Source organism: Chiloscyllium plagiosum, chromosome 25 (genome assembly GCF_004010195.1).
Source record: "Chiloscyllium plagiosum isolate BGI_BamShark_2017 chromosome 25, ASM401019v2, whole genome shotgun sequence".
NCBI lineage: Eukaryota > Metazoa > Chordata > Chondrichthyes > Orectolobiformes > Hemiscylliidae > Chiloscyllium > Chiloscyllium plagiosum.
Window position 1 is genome coordinate 12,529,930 of NC_057734.1, and position 10,031 is coordinate 12,539,960.

General features: G+C 39.4%; 1 long non-coding RNA gene across 1 annotated transcript; it reads right to left on the bottom strand.

Annotated features, from left to right (window-relative positions):
* Positions 1-295: 295 nt before the first annotated feature.
* On the bottom strand, positions 296-9,330 carry LOC122562569. The gene is made up of 2 exons (XR_006315358.1): positions 8,901-9,330; positions 296-6,115 (listed from the first exon to the last, which is right to left on the bottom strand). It is a non-coding gene; the product is annotated as an uncharacterized LOC122562569 (long non-coding RNA).
* Positions 9,331-10,031: the final 701 nt, after the last annotated feature.

Below are 10,031 nucleotides of genomic sequence, written 5' to 3' on the forward strand. Positions count from 1 at the left end.
AAGAACCTTTTTTGTAAATATCAAGTCTCTAGGACCCATTGTTTACAGCATTCAAAAGACAGACAGTAGACAAGAAAAAAGTGTTATCACTGAGAATATTTCTGTGGAGGGGTACCAAGGAGGATGCTTCCATTTTGATATCTTCAGTAATAATTGATAAAATACATCAAGGCATAAATGTTTATTTCTTTGTACTGAAACCTTAGTGTGAGTAAGTCAACACTAGAGAGATAAATAATGGATGGACAGAATGTGATGACAACAAAAAGAGGAAAAGCATTTTGAAAACTTGTGCTCTAGTTGTGAAATGAGCCACATTTTACTTATGAATATCTGATACAAAAAAACCCAAGTCAAATGTAACTCCAGTTCTGTTTCTCAATACATTCAAGAGGAAGTTCTACAATATGTTTGGATGGGTAAATACACAATATTTTACAAAGATTAGTAAACATCAAGTTTATTGAATCACAGAATTAATTTAACTTTGCAAAAATTCATAAGTCAATGAAATGGGAGATGGACCAAGATGGCTGCTCCCATTTTTATATATTCAGTAATAATTAATAAAACACATAAGTAACAATAAGACATAAAAGTAACAATAATGCTAACATTGAAACAAAACCACTCGAAGTTCATCAATGCTGCAATTTACAAAACCAAATAATCACTAACTTTCCACATTCAAAACAATTAGTCTCAATGCACCTATTACATACAGAACATTGCACCATCAACTATACATGATAGCTATCCTTTCAATAGCATAAAATTATTCCACAAATTAGGTTTTAATCCTTTGTATAAGTTGCAGGGCCTTTGAAAAGCTTCAACCATTTCAGCCAGGGCTTACAATTGCTCTTAACTGCTTTGCCTTCATACTAGATCTTTAGAACTGATAAGTTGATTCAAGTGTACAGAATAGATGTCCCACCACAATTTTAAAAGCCACTGAACACTGAATACATTAGACTAGATTGAATGATGTGCGGGCAAATTGTTGCTTCACCTGAATGGTGTGTCTGGTGCCTTAGATAGTGAGGAGGGAGGAGATAAACAGGCAAGTGTTGCACCTTCTGCGACTGCATGGGAAGGCGCTGTAAGGTTGTGTTGGGAGTGGAGGGGTGCATCCGGGTGTTTTGGAGAGAACGGTCCCTGCAGAATTCTGACAAGGGAGGGGAGGGGAACATGTGTCTGGTGATGGCACCCCAATGGAGGTGGTGGAAATGTAGTTTACAATCCTTTGGAGACAGAGGCTAGTGAGGTGGAGAACCCTATCATGTTTGTGGAAGAGGATGAAAGGGGTGAGGGCTGAAGTGTGGGGATGAGTCAGACACAACTGAGGGCCTCGACAACCAAGGTGGTGGGGAATCCTCGGTTAAGGAAAAAGTGGAACATTTCTGAGGCCCTCCTGTGAAAGGCAGCATCATCAGAACAGCTATGAAGGAGATGAAAAAATTTGCAGAATGGATAGAGTCCTCACAAGAAGCAAGGTAACTTTGGGAAACTGTGAGCTTGTAACGGATACTGGTGGTCAGCCTATCCCCAGAAATGGAAACAGAGAGGTCAAGGGAAAGGAGAAGTCATAAATGGTCCAGATGAAGGCGAGAGCAGATTGGAAATTGAAAACAAAATTCATCAATTTTTCCAGTTTTGGTGGGAGAGAGAAGCAGCACCGATAACATCATTGCACTAGTGAAAGTGTGGTAGGTAGGGACTGGAACAACGAATGTTTATATACCCCACAAAGAGACTGACATTCTTGGAGCCTATGCAGGAACCCATGGCTAAACCTTTTAACCTAAGAAAGTGAGAGGAACTAAAGAGCTTGCTGAAAGTGAGGATGAGTTTGGCCAGACGGAGGAGGGTGGTGGTAGATGGCTAAGGCTTAATCCCCATTGTGCACTAAATAAGTGAGATGGAAATGTGTTGCTGGAGAAGCGCAGCAGGTCAGGCAGCATCTAGGGAACAGGAGAATCGACGTTTCGGGCATTAGCCCTTCTTCAGGAATGAGGAAAGTTTGTCCAGCAGGCTAATCTTAATCTGCAGACCTCATTTTCTCTTCACTAAATAAGTGACCACACCAAAAGAAGCTTTCAAAGCATTACCAAGGCTTGATCATCCATAAATAATGGAGGAGGAAAGGAAACACATTCACTAGATTCTACTTAAACATGCACGTGTGAATTATAGGTGAAAATAGATTCCAAAATGAAACAACTACTATTGAAACAGAAACAGCAGAAATATAATTTGCGATCCTTAAGTCCGTAAGCCACATACACAGCAATAATTATGGACGCAGCGAGCAAACATACATCCAAAACCTCAACCTGAGCTACAAATCTTCTCAAAACTAGTCGTCTGAAGAAATTTTTTTTTCTGGAATTGGAGATAACTGCCAAAAACCATAAATTTTTATATTTTAAATTTTAAGGAAGCTATCCTAAATTTAAATATAACCTACCTTCTTCTTCCCCATTTAAAATACGTCTTTCTCACTTTCTCAAACCTTCCCACCTAATTTCAATAAATTTCTCCCTTTTCCCTCATAAAATTGCATCTCTCATCTCCTCTTCCTTATTCCACAAGGAATTAGATTTCATTAATGTCAACCTTAATTCAAACAGTATACTTCCTCAATACTTTCCTCAACTTAAAGTTAATCAATTAACTCATCTTCATTACTTTGTACAAAACCAGTCAGTCTCATAGCATTTTTTTTAATTCTCCAGTTTGGTTCAGCTTCATGTCTTTCCAGATTCTGAAGCGTAAAAAACAAAAAGACAATTTGAAACAAGAATTTTAGAAAGAAAGGTGCAAAATGGATTTTCATCTGTTCGGAATGAAGAATTACTCAAACAATAAAGCAACACCTTGGACCATGAATCTCAGCACTCAGCCACATCAAAGAATACAGTTAACAGCACTTCACAATTCCAACGTACCAGCGATAGAAACCCAACTTTTCATGGATCTTGTAAAGCTCAACTGAAAGATCTGCTCAGAATAAAAGCATGATGTAAGAAAGTTAACAGGCAGAACATTGCAGGAAAATAAGACACTACCACTCTGCTGAAATTAGAGCAGCAACATTCCAAAAATGTATAGTACCAAGAGAAAGCAAATCAGTCAACAGTACCTCACTGAAGAAAAAGGAATTACAGAAGCAAAATCCACACAAAATACCCATCTTTCACAAAGACCACTATTGGATACAACACATTTCAGCTACAATAATGACAGACAGACTAAACTTTATCAAAAAAATAATTTGTAGAGTGTGCAAAAAGTATTTAAAAAAAAAAACAAAAATTCCAGTTCATGCTTATGTTAACAATCAGTGCAAAATCAGATGATAAGTTTTAGTGGCACGAACACAGCATAAATTACACTAGATTACTTTAAACTCAAATATGCCAAGAGATACATAACACATGGACAAAACAGGTTCACATTGGTGCACAGTTTAAGAGTGTTGAGTTTGTAGCCTCACTTGGTTATCTTCTAAACTTTTCATTAAGATTGATATGGTTTTGGTGAAGTACAAACCAAACAGATGTCAGTCAAATCAAAGATGTCAGTCAAAGTGCTTGCTCTTCTAAAAATAGATTAGTGTTTTTCTCAAGTCTTAAGCTGACTTTGGAACAGGAAACAAGGAAGGCTCATTCAAATGTTACAACAAATTGGAGCAGAGTCTAATCTGACATTCAATTACATAGACCATTATTTGATAGTGTCAACTCCAGTTTCCTGCTAGTGTCCCCAACATAACCCTTTACTTTCCTGTGGATCAAAAAAAGATCAGCATAATTCAGTGCTGAATACATTTATTTACCTAATCTCTAATGAAATAATTCCTCTTCATCTCAAATTTAAATGGAAGACCCCTTACATTGAAACTGTGCTCCCTCTTTCCAAATTCCCCCATCAGGAAAAATATCTGTAACATCTATCTAGTCAAGGCTCCCCCTCAGAATCGTTTATGCTTCAAAAGGATCACCCCTCATGTATCCAATAAGTATAGGCTCAACTTGCCTCATTAGGCAACTTCTTCATACTAAGAATCAGCCTAGTTAACCTTTTCTGAACTGCTTTGAAGAAACTACATTCTGGGAAAAACGTTTCTCATAGTACCATTACATTAAAAAATACATCAGAAAATATGAATATTGTCAAAAGAACCGAAACAAGCAACAATAAAAAGACATTTTTTTTTTAAACTAAAAAAAATCAAAACACCCCAATAGAAGCCTCAAATCTACAATTTTGTAGTTATGGCAAATAAACCCATTTAATGCCTGGCTTTGTAAATCTGCTTTAAATCGGAACATTTTCTCAGACATAATTGTTATAAATTAACAGGAACAGTATCAAAATATCACAAGGTTTTCATCCCGTAGTGCAATGTGTCAACAAATTAGGAAGAAAATTTGTGGCTAGTTACAGATGAACAATTTAAAAATTTAAAAGGGACTATTCAACATTCACAGGTAAAACTGTATATTATTGTCGATGATAGTCAACAAGGTTTAAAATTAATCTTTAGCACTTTTTTCAAAAAAAAAGTTTTGATATTATCTAACTGCCACAATTCGACTCCAATATGTATATAAAGCTTAACCTGAACAAAACATTTTTAATTTAAAATGCTTAGCAGATTAGACAGCATTTCTGGAGAAACAGAAGCAGGTTAATGACTTTTTCCTTAAGACTGAATGAAGACCTGAAACATTAACTGCATTCTGTTTTTCACAGATGATATTGTGAGCTGTTGAGTATTCCAGTTTTTCCTATTTTGATTGCGGATTTCCAGTAGGTGCAGCTTTTTGATTGTAGTAATTTTTGAAAATTGAATCCAGTTCTTATTTATCTAGGTGGTCAGTCATAGAGTTTACTAACCTTTTACATTAGAACTTATCAATATTTGCTACTTAATTTTTTTTTGGAAAAGTGACTGCATTATCCCGAAATCCTCAGAGAAATTCAAATCCCAATGCAAAACAAAATTATGGCAATGACTCGGCTTGTGATCCTTCAAATGTAGTGTATATTTGTTTTACAGTAACAATGTTCTGGTTTAATCCTTTTCTTTATTTCTACGTGATTTCTTTGGAGCGGGCAGTGAATGGTTGAAGGGGCATTACGGTAATGAGTAATGGTGCCAATTGTAAATTATATAGTGTATATTTAGGCAAGAATAATTTCACATGTTAATGAGGTACATGATTCTGCCAGCTATTTCACTGATTTCAAACAAAGCTTCACCATGGACCATAAACAGAAGTGTTTTTCTACAATGTGGAAACAAAATAAATAACTGAAGATGGCACATTGATCATGTTAAGTGTGCAGATCTTGCCTTCCTTTCAGCACAGGATGACTCCCAGACCTTAGTTCTGTTTTCTGAAGTGCACAGACTACATCCTTTACACACAAGCTGGGTAGCAAAAGGAAAAGGTAGCCCTTCAGATCAATCACCTGCCTCCTCAACAGCACCAAGAGCAGCAATGGGAACTATAGCATAAGGTGCTGGGATAGCGTAAAAACAAAAACAGATAAATGTAATGTCAGTTGGTTACCATGACCTATTTGTAATCACAAATATAAAACATCTGACCTCTTATAGCAACAGTAAAGTATGTAATAAATCTCAGTTCCCAGTGTGTATGACTAAATTGTAAACATTAAGAGTAAGTATGTACATCTGTCCTCCCTAACACCAAATTCTTTCAAGTTTAATTTCACAGGACCTTTTTGCAGTTTGCTTGACCTGTACCATATTCACTTGTAACTAGATTTGTACGTATTGACACTTGACCACATCTTGTGTAAGAGAGCAGCTGGCTCATTAAAAAGGTTCCAAGTGTTCACAGTGCAGCAAATAAAGATACCAAAATACATATTGTACTGAAATCTTGAGCTGCACAAGCAGTTGATTTGCCAATTGGAATGCAAGTTTTATCCTTCCAGATATTAAATACAAAAGCGTCCATTTAGCAGGCATTCCATGAAGAAACAATCTTTTATCGACGACGGATGGGTTTGTACACGCAAATCATCATTAAAATCATGATGAGTAGCAGAATGCTCAAAACACTGACAGTCAGAGCTGCATGTAAAACAAAAAGAAAATTAATCACTTTGTTAAAAAATGGTCTTATTGAATTTTCTGCTCAATAAGCAGAAATTTTACAACCTGCCCATTGAAGCTATAATCATGCAAGAACATAAGATATAGGTACAGGAGTGGGCCACACTCGCCCCTAGTCTACTGCTTTGCCATTCAGTAAGATCAACGGCTAATTCATGACCCTAACTCCGATTTCCCATCTCATCTCTATTTCTCTTGAATCCCTTAATCGATCTTAGCCTTGAAGGAAAATGTCAATCCTTGAGTATAATTTAATTGCACAACATTCATTTATTTCTCCACACATACAAATGCGGAACTTTCAGAACTCTTACTAGATAGTAATGCTTTTTATACTTTGACATGAACCTTTTAACAGGGGTGGCACGGTGACTCAGTGGTTAGTTAGCACTGCTGCCTCACAGCACCAGAGACCCGGGTTCAATTCCCACCTTGGGCAACTGTCTGTGTGGAGTTTGCACATTCTCCCCGTGTCTGCGTGGGTTTCCTCCAGGTGCTCTGGTTTCCTCCCACAGTCCAAAAACGTGCAGGTTAGGTGAATTGACCATGCTAAATTGTCCGTAGTGTTAGGTGAAGGGGTAAATCTAAGGGAACGGGTCTGGGAGGGTTGCTCTTCAGAGGGTCGGAGTGGACTTGTTGGGCCGAAGGGTCTGTTTCCACACTGTAAGTAATCTAAAAAAAAAATCACTGCACTGTAACTGCCCTCTCCAAATAATTAGGCAAGACCCACAGCTGAATCAAAGATTACGGCAGCAACTATTTTATGCATAGTCTAAATGGGCCTAGATTTAGTTAAAGGTTCCCCAAGAAAACTGGTCTGTTTCCACACTGTAAGTAATCTAAAAAAAAAATCACTGCACTGTAACTGCCCTCTCCAAATAATTAGGCAAGACCCACAGCTGAATGGGCCTAGATTTAGTTAAAGGTTCCCCAAGAAAACTGCAACTTCAATTAAATCATGAAAATAATCAATTGTACCATGTGGTTAGTTAAATGGAAGGCCAGGTTTATTCTAAAATAGTAAAAGGTAAAGTCACCATTGTCCTACTGGATCACAGGATTGCTCTCTCATTAGAGAGAATCAGAAGTCACAACACCAGGTTATAATCCAACAGGTTTATTTAAAAGGATGTCATTTCACCTGACGAAGGAGCAGCGCTCAGAAAGCTTGTGATTTCAAATAAACTGTTGGAGTGTAACCTGGTGACGAGTGACTTCTGACTTTGTCCTCCCTAATCCAACACCGACATCTCCAAATCATCATTAGAGAGCAGTGCAATGGGTAGTACTTTAACCTGAAAGTCACCACACCTCAGGCAGGGGGAAAGGGTTTTTGAAGGTATTTAAATTTGTGGAGGACAGATGATTAGATCCCCTACAGTGTGGAAACAGGCCCTTTGGCCTAACAAGTCCACACCGACCCTCCAAAGAACAACCAACCCAGACCCATTTCCCTACATTTACCCCTGACTAATGCACCTAACACTGCAGGTAATTTAGCAAGACCAATTCATTTAGCATGGCCAATTCACCTAACCTGCACATCTTTGGACTGTGGGAGGAAACCAGAGCAAACCAACACAGACACGGGCAGAATGTGCAAACTCCACATAGACAGTTGCCAGAGGCTGGAATCAAACCTAGGATCCTGGTGCTATGAGGCAGCAGTGTTAACCACTGAGCAACCGTACCACCCCATTGAGAAGGAGAGTCCTTCATGGTAACCTCAGCCAGTGCAGGAATACAAACCAAACTACTGGCATATTCTGCATCACAAACTACCTGTCTATTCAACTTAGCTAACTGATCCCCTGTCATGTGTGTATTATACAGGATTCAGGATTAGGAGAAAAGACCAGAACAGCAGTAAAAGAAAACTTTAAATGCTGTAGAAACTCAATCAATCTGGCAGCATCTGTGGAGAAAGAAACAAAGTGAGCAAGATCTCCAGCATTGGCAGTATGTTGCTTATATGTAAAACACGATTTACTTGGAATATTATTCAGTTGCTCTCACAATTTATCAAGTAAACTAATTATAACCATTATAATAAAAAAAGTATTTATCCCCCAGAGGTGGATCTTGTGGAAGTGCAGTTCCACATACATTTGGCATTATTAGACATTGCAAACATTGTGCAATTCAGCTTTCACATGCCTTTGAAGTATGGTCAATGTTGCAATGCAATAAATGCAGCTACAAAATTGCAAAAGAAATGACACAGTGATAAAGATCGGTAATACACTCTTTTGGGGATTTTATTTGAGAGGTTAATAATGGTCAGGACACCGTTTTAAATTCTCCCTTTCTTTAAAGTAGCAGCGCATGTCTTCGATTTAAAAGGGTCACTTGACTGCTTTCTCTCCACAGATGGTGTGGGATTCGCTGAGGTCCTCTAACAATTTCTGTTCCAGATTTCCAGCATCAGCAGTTCCTGGTTTTATCCTCGGTTTATCATTTCATCCAAAAGTATCAAGCCTTCATTTTGAGCTTACGGATCAGGCACGGGACTCGAACCCAGTACCTTTTGTGGCGGAAGCCAAAGCGCTTCACCCTGAGCTACAGCCAGGGGCTGGAGAAGCCGTTCCCTCCCCTTTAACCCGTCCCTTAAAGGTTCTGCTTCTTGCCGACACAATGACACTGAGCGGGATCGGGTGGGCGGTAAGAGGCCATTATGGCCGCCGTGTTCCGTCTACCCTGGGAGTGAAACCCGTCCGGTGTACGGCCTACTTTTCATTCTTACCGAGGTTTTGTTGCCTCAGGATACTGAAGGGCCGGTCCCGGGAGGTTGACGGTTGGTTCTGGCTCACGATGAGCGTAAATAAAGCAGCAAGGACACCGGCGAAGAAGGGGCCCATCCTGTGCCGGTGCGGGGTCCTAGCGCCCGACTGATGCGCGCGCAATCCCCAAGCAACAGACGCGATTGCACCACGCGCAAGCGGCTAACGCGATGACGTCATTCACACCTTGTTGCCAGCACACGTTCCTACGCTGCAGAAGTCAGGGGTTCCAATCTCACCTGCTCCAGAGCTATGTACACCATCACTGAATAGATTGATTGAAAACATATCTTCTTTACGTGAAAATTAATAAGGAAAATGTTTATTCTAAATGGTTTAAAGCACCTAAAATAAACTGTAATCAATAGTTTTGCAATAAAACAAATAACTGTAGATCCTGCAAATATTAAACAGAAATTTCTCAAGAATTTCAGCAGGTCTGGCAACATCTGTAAGGAGAGATAAGAGCTGACGTTTTGAGTCTAACTGACCCTTTGTCAAAGCGCTTTGACAAAGGGTCAGTTAGACTCGAAACGTCAGCTCTTTTCTCTCCTTACAGATGCTGCCAGACTTGCTGAGATTTTCCAGCATTTTCTCTTTTGGTTTCAGATTCCGGCATCCGCAGTAATTTGCTTTTATTAAGGTACTTGCTATGCAGGGCCAGAAAAGTAAATTCTGTCACGGTTGTTTGTGGACTTTGGGAGGGCACCTCTTGTTCAAAGGCATTCAGGGGAATGGCCTCAGGATGGACAAGGCCCCTGAGATCCAGCCATCCCCTTGGTCACTAAACCTCCTGCACAACTCCTAGCCCACAACCTGCCTCCTGCCATCACTTACCTGTACCTGGATCCATTGATGATCCTAGGTGTCAGGTGTGTGTCATACTGGGAGTAGCCACCATATTGGCTCAGTGGTTAGCATTGCTGTCTCACTGTGCCAGCGACCCGGATTTGTCTGTGTGGAGTTTGCACATTCTCCCTATGTCAATGTGGGTTTCCGCCAGGTGCTTCAGTTTCCTCCCACAGTCCAAAGATGCTTAGGTTAAGTGGATTAGCCATGCTAAATTGTCCACAGTGTTCAAGAATGTGTAGGTT